This window comes from Symphalangus syndactylus, chromosome 23 (assembly GCF_028878055.3).
Source record: "Symphalangus syndactylus isolate Jambi chromosome 23, NHGRI_mSymSyn1-v2.1_pri, whole genome shotgun sequence".
In the NCBI taxonomy this organism is placed as follows: Eukaryota; Metazoa; Chordata; class Mammalia; order Primates; family Hylobatidae; genus Symphalangus; species Symphalangus syndactylus.
In genome coordinates this window covers 37,158,191-37,172,717 of record NC_072445.2, presented here as the reverse complement: position 1 = coordinate 37,172,717, position 14,527 = coordinate 37,158,191, and the positions used below count along the sequence as shown (strand labels likewise).

Below are 14,527 nucleotides of genomic sequence, written 5' to 3'. Positions count from 1 at the left end.
TGTGAGGCACAACACCCAGCCTCCATTCTATTTAGAAAGCTCACTGGATGTTGAGCCCATCCAGTGAGCTTTCTAAAATTCTATCAGTTTGGTTCTTCTTTGTAGTTTCTATTTATTTGCTTAGGCTTTCTGTTTTTCATTTGTTTCAAACATGTTCATAATTGCTTGCTGAAGCATTTTTACGATGGCAGCTTTAAAATCCTTGTCAGATAATTCCAGTATTTGTGTCTTGGTGTTGTTGGCATCTGTTGGTTGCCTTTTCTCATTAAAGTTGAGATTTTCATGGTACTTGGTGTGACAAAATTTTTTCCTTTTTTATTTTTTTGAGACAGAATCTTGCTCTGTTGCCCAGGCTGGAGTGCAATGGCACAATCACAGTTCATTTCTGCCTCGACCTACTGGGCTCAAGCAATCCTCCCACCTAAGCCTTTAAGTATCTGGGACTGCAGGCATGCACCACCATGCCAGGCTAATTTTTTCATTTTGTAGAGACAGGGTCTCACTATGTTGCCCAGGCTGGTCTCAAATTCCTGCCCTCAAGTGATCTTCCTGCCTTGGTCTCCTAAAGTGCTAGAATGGCAGGCGTGAGCCATTGCTCATGGCCACAGACAATTTTTGTATTATATCCTGGACACTTGGGGTATTATGTTATGAGATGCTGGATCTTCTTGAAATCTGTTTCAGCAGGCGTCTTTTAACCCTGGGCCTTATTAATGCCAGGTGCGGGTAGAAATCCAGGTCCCCTACTTGACCTTGGTTGACACCCTGGTGGGGGTCAGGGGTGCCTCCTTACTTCTGGGCAGTGGTGGGAGTTCTGGCACCAGTGATCCCTCCCTGCGTGGGAAGGGAGGGTGCCTTGTTACTGCTCCTATGTGGTCTCCACTGACCTTATTACTCTTGGGTGGGGGTGAAGGTCAACCCAGCATGAAGAGGGAGGGGCATCTTGTTATTGCTGGGTGCAGTGGAAGTCCTGGCTCCCCCTCATTCTTCACTGTTGTCACCCTGGCGGTGGGGGATGGGGCTCCTAGTTACAGCCAGGCAAGGCTGCCCACCCGGCCTTTCCTCACAGGGGAGCATGGGCCTGGGGCTGTAGTTTCTTCCATGGTGTTTGGCTACAGTAGGGAGGTCATTGTTTTAAAGGTTTTTGTCTTGCTAGGCTGGGTCTCTGCTGATCCTTTGGCTAAAGAGAGCAGGTTTTTTCTCTTTTTTTTTGTTTTATTCTTTTTTATTATGTTTTAGACCTATCAGCAGGAAGCAAAGAGCAGGTTTTTCTTGGGGCTGTTTTTGTCTATGTTTATTGGTATTTCTGGGTTGCTGACTTCTTCCAGCTCCAAATGTGGCATATATTGGGCAAAAACAAAACCCAGGGAACTCACTGCTCTGTCACTGTTTGGTCTTGAAGTCTCTAGTCAGTCTGTCTTCTTCTCTCTACCTTTAAGAGTCTTCTTCTGTTTGTTTTATATATAGGGGTGGTTTTAGCAGGAGGAATGGGGAGAAGTGTGTATACTCCATCTTGTTCAGAATCAGAAGTCCAGATTCATCTATTCTTGAACTTCACATAAATAGAATCTACTGTGTGTGCTCTTTTAAGTTTGGCTTCTCTTGCTCGGCATGATGTCTTTTCAAAAAAACTTTTATTGTGATAAAAAAAAAACACATAACATGAGATCTACCCTTCTAACAGAATCTTAAACGTACAGTATTAACTATAGGCCCAATGTTGTGCAGCAGATCTCTGGAACTTTTTCATCTTGCAAAGATGAAGCTTTATGCCCACCGAATAGCAACTCCCCATTTCTTCCTCCCCTCGGCCCCTGGCAACCACCATTCTCCTTCCTATTTCTGTGGATTTGACTACTTTAGATACCTCATGTAAGTGGAATAATGCAGTATTTGTCCTTCTATGACTGACTTATTTAAGTTATCATAATATCCTCAAGGTTCACCCATGTTGTGGCATGGGATAGGATTTCCTTTTTTAAGGCTAAATATTATTCTACTGTGTGTGTATATACCACATTTTCTTTATCCATTCATCCACTGATGGATATTTAGATTGTTTCCACATCTTGGTTATTGTGAATAATGCTGCGATGAACACAGGAGTACAAATTTGTCTTTGAGACCCTGATTTCAATTCCTTTGGATAAATACCTAGAAGTGGTATTGATGGATCATATGGTAGTTCTTTTTTTGTTTGTTTGTTTGTTTGTTTGTTTGTTTGAGACGGAGTTTCGCTCTTGTTGCCCAAGCTGGAGTCCAATGGCACAATCTCAGCTCACTGCAACCTCCACTTCCTGGGTTCAAGCAATTCTCCTGCCTTAGCTTCCCAATTAGCTGGGATTACAGACATGTGCCACCACACCTGGCCAATTTTTTGTATTTTTAGTAGAGATGGAGTTTCACCATGTTGGCCAGGCTGGTCTCGAACTCCTGACCTCAGGTGACCTACCCGCCTTGGCCTTCCAAAGTGCTGGGATTACAGGTGTGAGCCACCACGCCCGGCAGTAGTTATTTTTTTAATTTTCTTTTTTTTAATTTTTATTTTTAGTAGAGACGAGGTCTCGCTATGTTATCCAGGCTGATCTTGAACTCCTGAGCTCAAGCAATCCTCTTGCCTCTACCATCCAAAGTAATGGGATTAGAGGCGTGAGTCACCGTGCCCAGCTTATTTTTAATTTTTTGAAAAACCTTTTTACTGTTTTTTATAGCAGCTGCACCATTACACATTCCCACCAACAGTGCACAAGTGTTCAAATTTATCCACATCCTTGTCAACACTTATTTTATTATTATTACTTTTTAAATAATGGCCATCCTGACAGGTATGAGGTGATATCTCATTGTGGGTTTGATTTGCCTTTCCACAATGATTAGTGATGTTGAGCATTTTTTAATATACCAGTTGTTCATTTGTATGCCTTCTTTGGAGAAATGCCTGTTCAAGCCCTTTGCTCATTTTTTAATTTTTTTAAGCTATCCAGTTATAGGAGTTTCTTATATATTTTGGATCCTAGTCCCTTGTTACATATGTGGTTTGCAATTTTTTTCCCCCATTCAGCAGGTTACATTTTCACTGCACTGTTTCCTTTGCAGTGCTTAGGCTTTTTAGTTTGATATGTAGTCCCATTTGTCTATTTTTGTTTTTGTTGCCTGTGCTTTTGGTGTCAGATCTAAGAAATCATTGCCAAGGCCAATGTCCTGAAGTTTTTCCCTATGTTTTCTTGTAGGAATTTTATGGTTTCTGGTTTTATGTTTAAGTTTTTAATCCACTTTGAGCTGATTTTTGTCTACGGTGTAAGATGATGATTCAAATTCATTCTTTTGCATGTAGAAAGCAACAGTTTTCCCATCACCATTTGTTGAAGAAGAACCATCCTTCCTATCATTTCTGCAGTGTGTATTCTTGGCACCCTCACTGAAGATCTGTCGATCATATATGCGTGGGTTTATTTCTGGACTCTTCATTCTGTTCCATTGGTCTGTATGTCTTTATTTATTTATTTATTGTTGGTGACCATAATATGCATATATGTCTGTCTTTATGACAGTACCATGCTGTTTTAATTACTGTAACTTAGTAATATGTTTTGAAAACAGGAAGTATGGGGCCTCCAGCTTTGTTCTTCTCAATATTTTTTTGGCTATTTTGGGGATCTTTGTGGTTCCTATGATTTTAAGATTTTTTTTGTATTGCTATAAAAATGCCATTGAGATTTTAAGAGGGATTACATTGAGTCTGTAGATTGCTTTGGGTAGTATGAGTATTTTAAGAATATTAAGTCTTCCAATCCATGAACATGAGATGTTTTTGTTTGTTTGTGTCTTCTTTAATTTATTTAATCAATATTTTATAGTTTTCAGTTTACAAGTATTTCATCTCCTAGGTTAACTTTATTCCTAAGTATTTTATTTTTTTGATGTTATTATAAATAGAATTGGTTTCTTAAATTTTTTTCAGAAATTCAGAAATTTTAGAAAACTTTCAGAATTTGTCAGAAATTCTTTGTTATTAGTGTACAGAATCAGCATGATGTCTTGAGATTTATCCACGTGATTATGTGTAGTGGGATTTTTTTCATTGCTGTGTAGTATTCCGCTATGTGAATAAACCACAAAGTAGAATTTTCACAATGAAATCCTACACAGCAAACTACCTCAACTATATGCAGTAAACTGCACAATTTGTTTGTCAACTCCTCTGTCGGTGGGCATTTGGGTTGCTTCCAATTTGGAGATATTAAGAATGAAGCTTCTATGAACATTCTTGGACATGCGTTTTCGTGGCTATTAGCACTAAATATTGCAAAAGCTTCTTAACTGATCTCCTTGCCTCAGCCCTGGTCTCCTTCTAATCACTTCTCCATGTAAAAACCACTGTGATCTTCTGAAAACATAACTTGGATCCCTTTGTCCCCTTGCTAAAAAATACCAATGGCTTCCCTTCATACTTAGAATAAAATTCAGAGTCCTCACCATGGCCTACAAGGGCCTCTGGGAGCCAGCCCCTGCCTGCCTCTTTTTTATCACTACCTCGTTTGCCACCTCTCTCTGTCTGGCTTGCTCTACCTACCATCCATTCATCCGCCCTCCCATCCACCCATCCAGCCATTCAGCTGTGGGCTGCTTTCAATGTGCTCAGCTTACTCCCACCTCTAGGACATTTACCCTTGCTCTTCCCTCTGCCAGAAACACTCTTCCTTCAAATCATCACATACCTCCCTTTCTCTCTTTTTTTAGATCTCTGTTCAAATTCATCTCTTCAAAGGGGGATTCTAAAATGTTCCTGCCTCATACTCTCTGTCTCTTTAACCCACATTATTATTATTATTATTTTGAGACAGAGTCTCACTCTCACCCAGGTTGGAGTGCAGTGATGCGATCTCGGCTCACTGCAACCTCTCGCCTCCTGGGTTCAGGCAATTCTCCTGCCTCAGCCTCCCGAGTAGCTGGGACTACAGGCGCGTGCCGCCATGCCCGGCTAATTTTTTGTATTTTAGTAGAGACAGGGTTTCACCGTGTTGCCCAGGCTGGTCACGAACTCCTGAACTCAGGCAATCTGCCCGCCTAAAGTGCTGGGATTACAGGCATGTGCCACCGCGCCCAGCCCACATTATTTTTCTTGGTAGCACTGCTCATCATTTGAACATATTTATTTATGATGTGTCTCCCTTTGGCAAGAAATCTACCTGAGGTTATGGACGTCGTCTGTTTATCTACTGTGTTTCATGCTAGAGCAGTGCTGCACATAGTTGCAGTCAGGAAATGCTTGTTAAATGCACGAAGAAACTAGCATGAGATTGAGTCAGACACCTCAGTATTGACACCAGCTTCATCTTGCAGCTGTGTATTACAGTATGGGGCAAGCCCCTTAGCCTAGGAGTCTCACACTCTGATCACCTGGGATCTTGTGAAAATGCAGATTCTGATGGGGGAAGTCTGGGGTGGGACCTGAAATGCCGCATTTCTGACCAGCTTCCCGGTGGTGCCCAAGCTGCTGGGCCTTGGATAGCGAGGCCTTAACTGCCCAGAGCCTCAGTTTCCACACCTGTATAATGGCTCTTTGTGAAAAAACAGTGGATATGGTATAAAGCACCACGCACAGTGCCTAGATGTAGCAGGGACTCAGTGATTGTAATATTTGTCGCTCCTGCTCCGGGTGCCTGCTAGGGCCACTGGACATTTTCTCCCCCTGATCTTTCCCCTCCCAAGTACCCACCCCACATGCTTAGCCGCCTACACAGAATCCCACTAAAGCCTTTCCATTTTCTTTCTCTAGAGCTGGCCAGCCCTGCTTGTTGTGGGCTGGGGTTGGGGAGGATTCTGGCATTTTGACAGTCATGGGAATATTATGCAGATGAGATGCAAAGCAGGAGCTAATGAGCACTGATTGCATTTTCCCTGGCTCTGGGGAACACGTGGGATAACTGTGCTGAGCTGGGGAGAGGGGGCAATGAATGCTTTTGGGGAGCTGGATAAGGAGGCAAGGAGGGGGCTGACAGAAGGAGTAGGCATCTCCCAGGGGCATGAGGGCCGCTGCCCTGTGGTGTGGGCCAGACACCCTCCTCTGATCTCACCTGTGGGACAGGAACATGGCTAAGGTCCAGGAACAGGAGCTGAGGTTGGGCATGGAGTGTGTGTGTGTGTGTACGTGTGTGTGTGTGTGCGTATGTGCGTGTGTGTGTGTGTGTATGTGTGTGCATGTGTGTGTGTGTGTGTACATGATGTAGGGGGTGTCCCTGTGCCAGTGTGGGACCTGCAAGTGGGAGAGTAGAAGGCCTTCATTCCCAGCAGCAGTTGGGGCCAGATTAGGCTGACAGTGGGGGTGGGGTGGGGGTGGATGCTCTTTGTGCTGGGGAAGGAGGGGGAGACAGAAGGGGTCAGCTTCTTCCACAGGGCCTGTCTGGAATCCGTGAGTGTGGGAGGACAGGACGTGGGGTCTGCCTGGCAGCAGATGGGGCTGGATCAGGCTGACGGAGGGGTAGGTGGGAGGGCAGCTGTCTTTGGTATCCTTGGATGGAGCCCGGCTCTTTAGGAGAAAGATGATCCGGGGCTGGGGGCCGGCAGATGGGCAGGGGGCTCTGCTTACAGCACCTGGGAACTCAATCCCTCCCTGTCCCCCAGCTGAGGCCTCCTCACTCTCTAGGAAGCCTCTGCTCTTGGGCGCTGGGAGTCCCCACCCTCCTGGGCTAGGACTTGACCTGAACTCCCTGCCAAGGACGTCCAGGCCTGGGGATGGCTGACATCAGGCTTCTGGCCCAAGGAAGGCAAGGCTGGAATTCACTTCTGAGGTTGATTGTGGGGTCCTCGTGCCCACCACTTGACTGGGACTTCAAGTACTTACGATCTCATCCTGCCTTTGATCTAAGGATAGAAGCGAACTTGGCTATGAAACTTTTAGAAACTGAGTGGCTGGTGCCATGTTTCCCAATCAGATCTTTCTTAATAGAATCAACGTGAGGCACTGGAAAGGCTTGGCAGGCTGAGGGCTCGAATCCCAGCCTATCCACTGGCTGCCTTTGTCATTGTGGACAAACTGCTCCATCTCTCAGAGCCTATTTCCTAATCAGTCCAGTAGCCTCACCATGCAAGGCCCTGTGACAACCAAAGACTGCAGGAGAGCCCCTGAGACAGACCCAGGCTTTCCGAGAACCTACTAGCTCGTCACCTCCTCAAGGGCAGGGACTCTGTTTTGCCCACAGCTGTATCTCAGTGTCTAGAACCATCTCTGACACATGGTAGGTGCCTAGTCAGTGTCTGTTGAATGGATGAAATGCCCCATTTCTGTATCCCAAGATGATTTTTCTCTTGGCTCTTGACATCTCTAATACTGGGATGCTTCATGCAATTATGTCTGAGTTTCACTGGCAGCAGCCTTGTGATTGAGAGGGGTCTTGGAAGTGATGAATACAGAAGAGCTATCATTATCATTACAAGAGGGCCTTTTGCTTAATTTGTGGTGGCTTCTGGTTCCTTTCTGTTGTATCTGCCCTCTCTGGGGAGTGTGGGGTCCCTGAGAATTACCCTGGAGCACAGGGGCTGCAGTGACCCTTGCCCGAGGCCTTGCAGTGGTGCTGAGCTGGGAACAGCATGTCCTGTGGGGCATGCTGTGTGTCCTGGGCCCCAGTCCCCACTCTGGTCTCCTGCCACCCACCACCCACACTGTCCCTCCTGGGGGTGGCAGAAGTCTAGAAGCCTGTGTGAAGCTTGGAATTCTCCCCTCTGGGAGAGTTGTTTTACTGTGCCCTGTCATAACTCCAAGTACCGATGCTAGAGGGGTGAGTAGGGATATGTGTGGCCCCCTAGGCTGAGGGGGCTCTAGCGGGGATCTAGTGTGGATTTCCAGAATGAGAGTTAGGGAGGGTGGGCCCTGTCTCCACCCCCACCCCATCCCCCTTCAGCAGCAGAGCTGAGACACTGCTGAAATCAGATTAGTGCCTGATCCCCAGGTGGGGTGGAGCAGACAGGCAAATCCTCCCCTGGGAGGCCACTCATTATTCAGCCCCTTGATCCTGACACTTCTACTCCCATCACTGAACCCTGCCCATGAGGCTAGCACCAGGGCTTGTGTGTGCTGCAGTGAGTTTTGTGTGTTACAGGTTCTGAATCCATGTAGATGTATGTGCACGTGTCTTAAAGATGTGTGTATGCTGATATTAGTGTCACAGTTACATGTGTGTGTTACAGGTGCATGTGTAGGAAGATACACAGACTTGTGGAAATGCATGTGTGCAAATATATGTAATGGGCATTTGTATCTGTAAGTGTGTTGTTGGGGTGCACATGTCCTGGACACACATGAGCGCTTAGGGCCACCCATGTGTGCCCTTGAGTGGTGTGTGGCAGCCATGTCCTGTGGGAGAAGCGTCGGAACTGGCATCACAAGGTCTCAGTGCTGACAGCTAGCCCAGGAACCTTGGACTGTCAAATTCTTTTACAGCTGTGGCCCTCAGCTTTCAATCTGTCAAATGGGTATGAAGTCTTATGGCACGAGGTTGTGCATGAGCATCTCTCACACTCAGCCTGGCCTAGAAAAAACTCAAAATTTTGAATTTTCATCAAATGAGAGAATAAATGATTAAACGAATAGAAATGCTTCACAGAGCAGCACGAGCTTAGATTTTAAGGACCCAAGCAAAGTGCATGGAAAGGTGCAGCTGTCTGTAAGGACGGTTGGGAGGCGGGATCTTGGGGAGAAAGGGAAGAAAGGGGACGGAGCAGGGCTTCCCAGTCGAGAGCGGCGGCCGAGCCTGTGTCCCCACTAGCGTCTCTGTGACTGTGAAGTGTATGCGTGTGTGCCCATGTTGATGCGGCGCCGTGCGGGAGGCAGGCGTCCCCTGCTGTACATGGGAGGGAGGCTGTCTGTGCAGAGCATTGCCCAGTTGCCATAGAAACAAGCAGAAGGAGGTGGGTGGCTGGAGAAGGAGGCGGGTCGGGAGCGGGGAGTGGGGAGGAGGCAGCAGTGGAGGGAGCTGGCTCCTGCAGTTCTGGCGCTGCTGCCTTCCTGAGTGAGCGGTGGAGGGAACCCTAGAAGACAGAGCCCCCAGCCCGGCACCAGGCCCCCTCCGCCCGCCACCACGGAGGAGAAGGAGGACAGCCAGCCCCTCCGGCCCTGGCCTGACCCAGCGGGGGCAGTAAGCTCCTACCTGCCCCCAGCTTGGTGCCCACACGGGCCCAGGTAGGCATTTCGATGGCTGGAAGAAGCTGTGTGGAGAGTGGGGAACGGGGCTACCCTGCCTTCCTACCAGCGGCACCTGGTAGGAGCCAAACAGGCCAGCTGGAGGGGCTGGGCCAGGGACCAGGCTGGGGAGCGGGGTGTGGGGCGCAGCCAGCATCCTGAGAGGTCTCGTCAGAACCGTCAGAACCTTGATCCTCCTCATCAAGGGGATTGTCCCTGTTGCCTTTCCTCCTCTGTACCTCTTGTCTCCACCACCACCACAGGTCCTGACTTTGTAGCCATGCCCCCTCCTTGGGGCAGCAGGCCGAGGGAGGCTGGAGCCTCCAGGGACCCACAGTCTGAAGCTAGACAGGGTAGGCGGCAGAGGGCAGGGAGGAGTAAGGATGCCCCCGCCCCATTCAAGGCACTGCTAGGCTCTGGCCATGTGGGATAAGCAGTCTCACCTCCCACCCCCGATGACGCCAGAGCCTCCCTGCTGGCCCTGGATGGTCTCAGGCACTGGGCTTAGAGCCCCCTGGTCAGGTCAGAGGCATCTACCTCTTGCCCCAACCTCAGGCCCTTCCCTTTCCTCATTCTCCCTGGAGACTTAGTGAACTCTCCCCAACCCCACATCTCCCAAAGGACCCCCGTGCCCATCTCCAGCAAGCCCAGGATCTCCAAGTTGGGGTACCAGGGAGCAGGCCTCTGATGGGGGGGCAGTGCCTGTGGCCCTCCCTCCTGCGCTCTCTGTCCCTCTGCTGCATTGCTCCTGGGGACAGACTCGCTGCTGCTGGGGGAGCTCTCGGGCACTGCCACTGCAGAGGAGCCTCTGCTGGCTGCTCAGGAGGGGGCAGGGTGGGGTGCAGGGGAGGAGCTGGGCCCTCTGCCCCAACTCTGGGCAGGGAGGGGGCTGGAGGGGGCCCACAGGAGTGCACGGGTGGGGCATACCTGGTCCAGGTTTGCCCTGGATGGAGCTGAGCCACCTTGGGTTGCATAGGGAGGAGATGCTAGCCTGAGCGGGGCAGAAGGTTGATGTGTGCAACTATGGGTGTGCTTAAGGTCCTGCTCTTCTCCACCTGCTTTCTCTCCCGCACCCCCTGAGAGCCCAGCTGGGTCTTTCACTGGACCACAGTGTGGGGTGTCCCCTTCCCATGGGCACTCAGGTCAGAGGGCCTGGTGCAGGGGCTGAGGAGGGGTCACATGATGGGTAGGGGAATACACGCTGAGAAGCTGGCATGGCTCTGCTCATTTCTGCAAATGTTAGATGCACATTCACAGAGTGCTGGACTCAGGGGCTCCCACTTTGGGATCAAAGGCCTAGGAGGGAGAAGGGCAGGTCTCGGGGATGGCAAAAATGGGATGCAGATTCGCCTGTGTGCACTAACACTGCCTGTCCCTGCTCCTCCGAACCCCGCACTCTCCTCCTCCCCGACCAGGGTGGGAGCTGATATCTGCTCTGCCTCACCTCCTGCTGCCGGGCCTGCTGGCCTCAGTTGCCCATCAGTGGCTGCCCCCACCTCCACTGGAGCAGGGGCTGGTGAGGCCTGGAGGGCAGGTTCTTTGGGTGAGAGCTGAAGGAGCGTCTGTCCACTCAGCAGGCCCTCCAGGCCTGGCCCCGACTTCCCACCCCCGGCCTGCCTCCTCTAGGCCCGGGCCCCTCCCCGTCAGGTTGCTGCTTCACAGGTCGGTTCGGGGCTGCCTGTGCTTGCTCTTTCTCCCACATTCTTGCCACCAGATTCTGGGGCAGTGAGCCCGCCAGGATGGGCTTCTGGGACACATTTCCCTGGCCCACTTCATTGCACACAACGCGCCCACAGCCCAGGGCACCTGCCTGGAAGCCAGATTGAGACTTGACCTCCCCTGGCAGACCTTCTCATGTGAAAGGGAGCTTGAGGGAGGCCCCAGGAGCACTGAGAGGCCTAGAGCTCAGCAGAGGCTGGGGCCTGGGACACAGGAACCATCTGGCTCCCCGCTGGCCCCTCCTCACTGCCCTCGACCCCCGTGCAGGAGCTGGCAAGGGTGAGGAGGTATCTCCAGCTGGCTGTCCTTGGGCATCTCAGGGCTCCAGAACTGAGCTCCCATCCCCCCAAACGCCGTTCCTCCCTTGGTATCCCCAGCTCAGCAAACAGCAGCTCTGTCTGCCAGCTGCTCTGGCAGGAGCCATCCTTGACTTCTCATCTCACTGTCACATCCAAACCATCGGCAGATCCTGTTGGCTGGAATGCCACAGCACTTCCAGACTCCAGCCTCTTCCCGCTCCTTCTAACATTACCTCCTCATTCTGAGCCCCCATCTTCCCTCACCTGGGGGACTGCAGCCACCTCCTAGAGCTTCTCTGCCCACTCTGCCCCACCATGGTCTGCTCTTCCCCCAGCAGCCACAGATCCTTTAAAACAGAAGCCAGATCACATCCCACCTCTTCCCAAACCCTGCAATGGCTCCCATCTCACTCTGAGAAAAAGCTAAAGGCCTCCCTCTGACCTACAAGGCCCTCCCCAGTTCCCTCCCCCGTTCCCTCCCCCAACCTCTCCAGCCTCACCCCTCCCCTTCCCTCATCTGAGCAGGCCACATGACCCCCTTGCTCCTCAACCCTGGCAGCCGGCTTCTGCCCCGGGGCTTTGCATGGGCTGTTCGGGCTGCCTGAGTGCTCTGCCTGGCTCCCTCCCTACCTCCCTCAGGCCTTTGCTCCAAGGCCACCTGCTCAGAATGACCTTCTCTGACCATCCTCCCTAAAAAAGCACAACTCCTCGCCCCCATCTTCCCTCCCTGTCCCCTCCCCTGCCTTGCTTTCCTTTGCAGCCCTTGTCACCTTCTAACATCCTTGATTACCACTTATTTATCTCGTTTCTTGCCTGCTTAGCCTCTCTAGAATGTCAACCCCACAAGGGAGGGGGTTTTCTGTCTTGTTCACTGCTGTAGCCCAGCTCTGCCCCCTGAGAATCAGGGCTGCAGTGTAAAGCCAGGAGTGTCTCCCTCGGGGGCTGGCTCAGCATCTGTGCTGTCGTGGGGGCCTATGATTCTGTCCTCACAGGGGAAGATGATGCCCGCCTACCTGGGCCATTGCCTCAGGGACATTGGGTTGGACAGGACGCTGGGCCTGCACTGGGTCCACACATCTTCCTTTTCTCCACTCCAGCTGTGGCCAGAGCAGCTCTGCCCGGCCAGGCCCGGGAAGAGCGCGAGCTGCATGCATCCCACCCCAAGCCACTGAAGCGGGAGGGCCACGGCCGCTTCTTCCTGGTCAGAACTCATCCTTGAGTTCCCCATGTCGCAAAAACGTGCTGCGCTCCCACCAGGAGTGCTGCCCACAGAGGGGGCAGCCTGCTCTCCAGGTGGCCACAGAGGCAGTGGGCTCAGGACAGACAGACGGACCCCTGCAGAGTGGCCAAGTGTGTGCTAACTGGTCTTGAGAAAAGAGATGCCCCAGAGCAGACAGGAGAGGGCCCTGCCTTCCCAACAAGCTCCTGCCCCTGCCTCCCCACTGTGGGCATCTCACTTTGGGCTCCCCCAGAAGCCAACTCCAAGACAAGGATAGGATTCATTTAGGAGGTGGCCCACAGAAACACTGAGGATGGGAAAATGACACAGGGAGACAAAAAAGGGTGCTTTACCAAGCAAGTTACCGCTGCGGGCAATTCAGCTCGCTCCCCCAGAGAGCTCTGGGAGGGGTTTTGAACACACCTTTGACTCAGTCCAGGAGGGCAGGGGAGCTCGGGTATGTATACACCACCTTCCAGTGGCTCTCCACCACCCTTTGCCCTATCCCTCTCGCTGGCTGAATTTTCTCTGAACTGTTGTCACCACCTAATGTGGTGATATTTATTGTATTTTCTTCTTGGCTTTTTGCTTGCACTGGAGTGTAAGCTCCATGAGAGAAGGGCTGGTCTTACTCCCTGATAAGCCTGCCCCACCTGAAACAGGCTTAGAGGCCCTCTAAAGATGTGGGCTGTGCAAAATGGTGTCTTGTCTACTTGGCTTGGGAGCAGGGGAGGGATGTGGGCCTTTTGGGGTGATTTTCTGGAGGAGAGAGAGAGGGTCTGGGCTCTTAAGAGGGTGGCCGGAGGAGGAAGGGAGAGCACAGGGATGGTGAAGGGTGAAAGGTCAGACCAGGAGTGGGCTAGGGAGGAGGAGGGGCCAGCCACAGAGGCTGGGGTGCCTGAGGCTGTGTCTGAGGCTTGTTCTCACAGGTGGGCCACTAAGGGGTACCTTGGGCCCCTTCCTAACTGGGATGAGCCCACCTGGTCCCCTCTGCCCTGGGCCTCTCTGGAGCCCTCCAGCCTTGAGTAAGGTTTGAGCTCTGCCTCCCTGAGTCTTCCCATTTGTGTTTCCATCCTCCTCCTTCCTCCTCACCTTGGGATCATCATTTCTAATGAGCAGGCTCCCTGGGGACTGCCTGGAACACCCCAGGTCAGAGGGGATGGAGGTCCAGGGGACTGGTTTTCAGACTCAAAGAGAAAGCAAGAGGAAGCCAGGCCTGAGATCTTCCTTTCATGGGGGACCTGGAGACCTGAAGGTCCCAGGTGAGGCCCAACAGTCCTGGAGGGGCTCTGGGAGTGTTAGCTGAGGAGGGGAGAAGGGGAGCCAGGTGATCCAGAGAGATGAGGCTCCTGTCATGAAGGCTCTGTACCTGTTAATACCCATAATACTGCAGGTGAACTCTGGGCCTTCTGTGCACTGGGCACTCATTTCCTCCTATACCAATCCCATGGGGTAGGTGCTATCATCACCTCCTTTTGCAGATGAGGAAACCGAGGCACAGAGAGTTTAACTAACTTGACAAGGTCAATGGCAGAGCAGGGATTTGAACCTCATCTCCAGACATTCTGTCTGGCCCCTTGGTGCTGTCAGCTATTGTGCTAATCAGCTTCTTGGGACAGCAGGTTGCCACTCCTGAACCAGCAAGACTGTTTAGGGCAGGGCATGCCTAAGAATGGCACCATAGTGTTGGTGTCAGATGAGGGGAGGGGTAGGCAAGGGCTGGGGTATTTGGGGAAGGCTTCTTGGAGGGACAGGGACTGAGCTGGCCCTTGAAGGGAAGCAGGGGTTTTTTGGGGAGGGGTGAGTGATGGGAGGGAGGATGGCATGTGCCCTAGGCTGGGTTGTGGGGAGACATGAGCAAAGGGGCAGAGGCTCTAGTGGACATGGTGCATCTCAGCTGACTCGAATCCTCCCCACTGCATTGGGAGCCCCAGCAGAGATGGGTCAGGGTCCCCATGTGGCCCCAAGCCAGGCGCTGTGAGCCTGTCGTTCTATCTCTGGGTGAGGCGAGGAGTGAGTTGGGGGGCACTGCTGGGAATGTCTGTGGGACCTGAGACCCTGGGGGAGAGGCAGGAAACTCTGGTTTCCCGATGGCCGGGTCCCTGAGCTGAG

The 14,527-nt window shown here is 51.6% G+C and overlaps 1 protein-coding gene across 2 annotated transcripts in view; it reads left to right on the top strand.

Moving 5' to 3' along the window:
• PACSIN1 (protein kinase C and casein kinase substrate in neurons 1) overlaps positions 1-14,527 on the top strand; it is a 69,598-nt gene that overhangs the window by 40,102 nt on the left and 14,969 nt on the right. The window contains exon 1 of one of the 2 annotated variants that reach the window (XM_055263513.2): positions 8,953-9,178. The exons of the other annotated variant lie outside the window; for it this stretch is intronic. The gene's annotated coding sequence lies outside the window, so the exon portion shown is untranslated. Of the gene's footprint in view, positions 1-8,952; positions 9,179-14,527 lie in introns of those variants that run through there. 2 annotated transcript variants of the gene reach the window in all.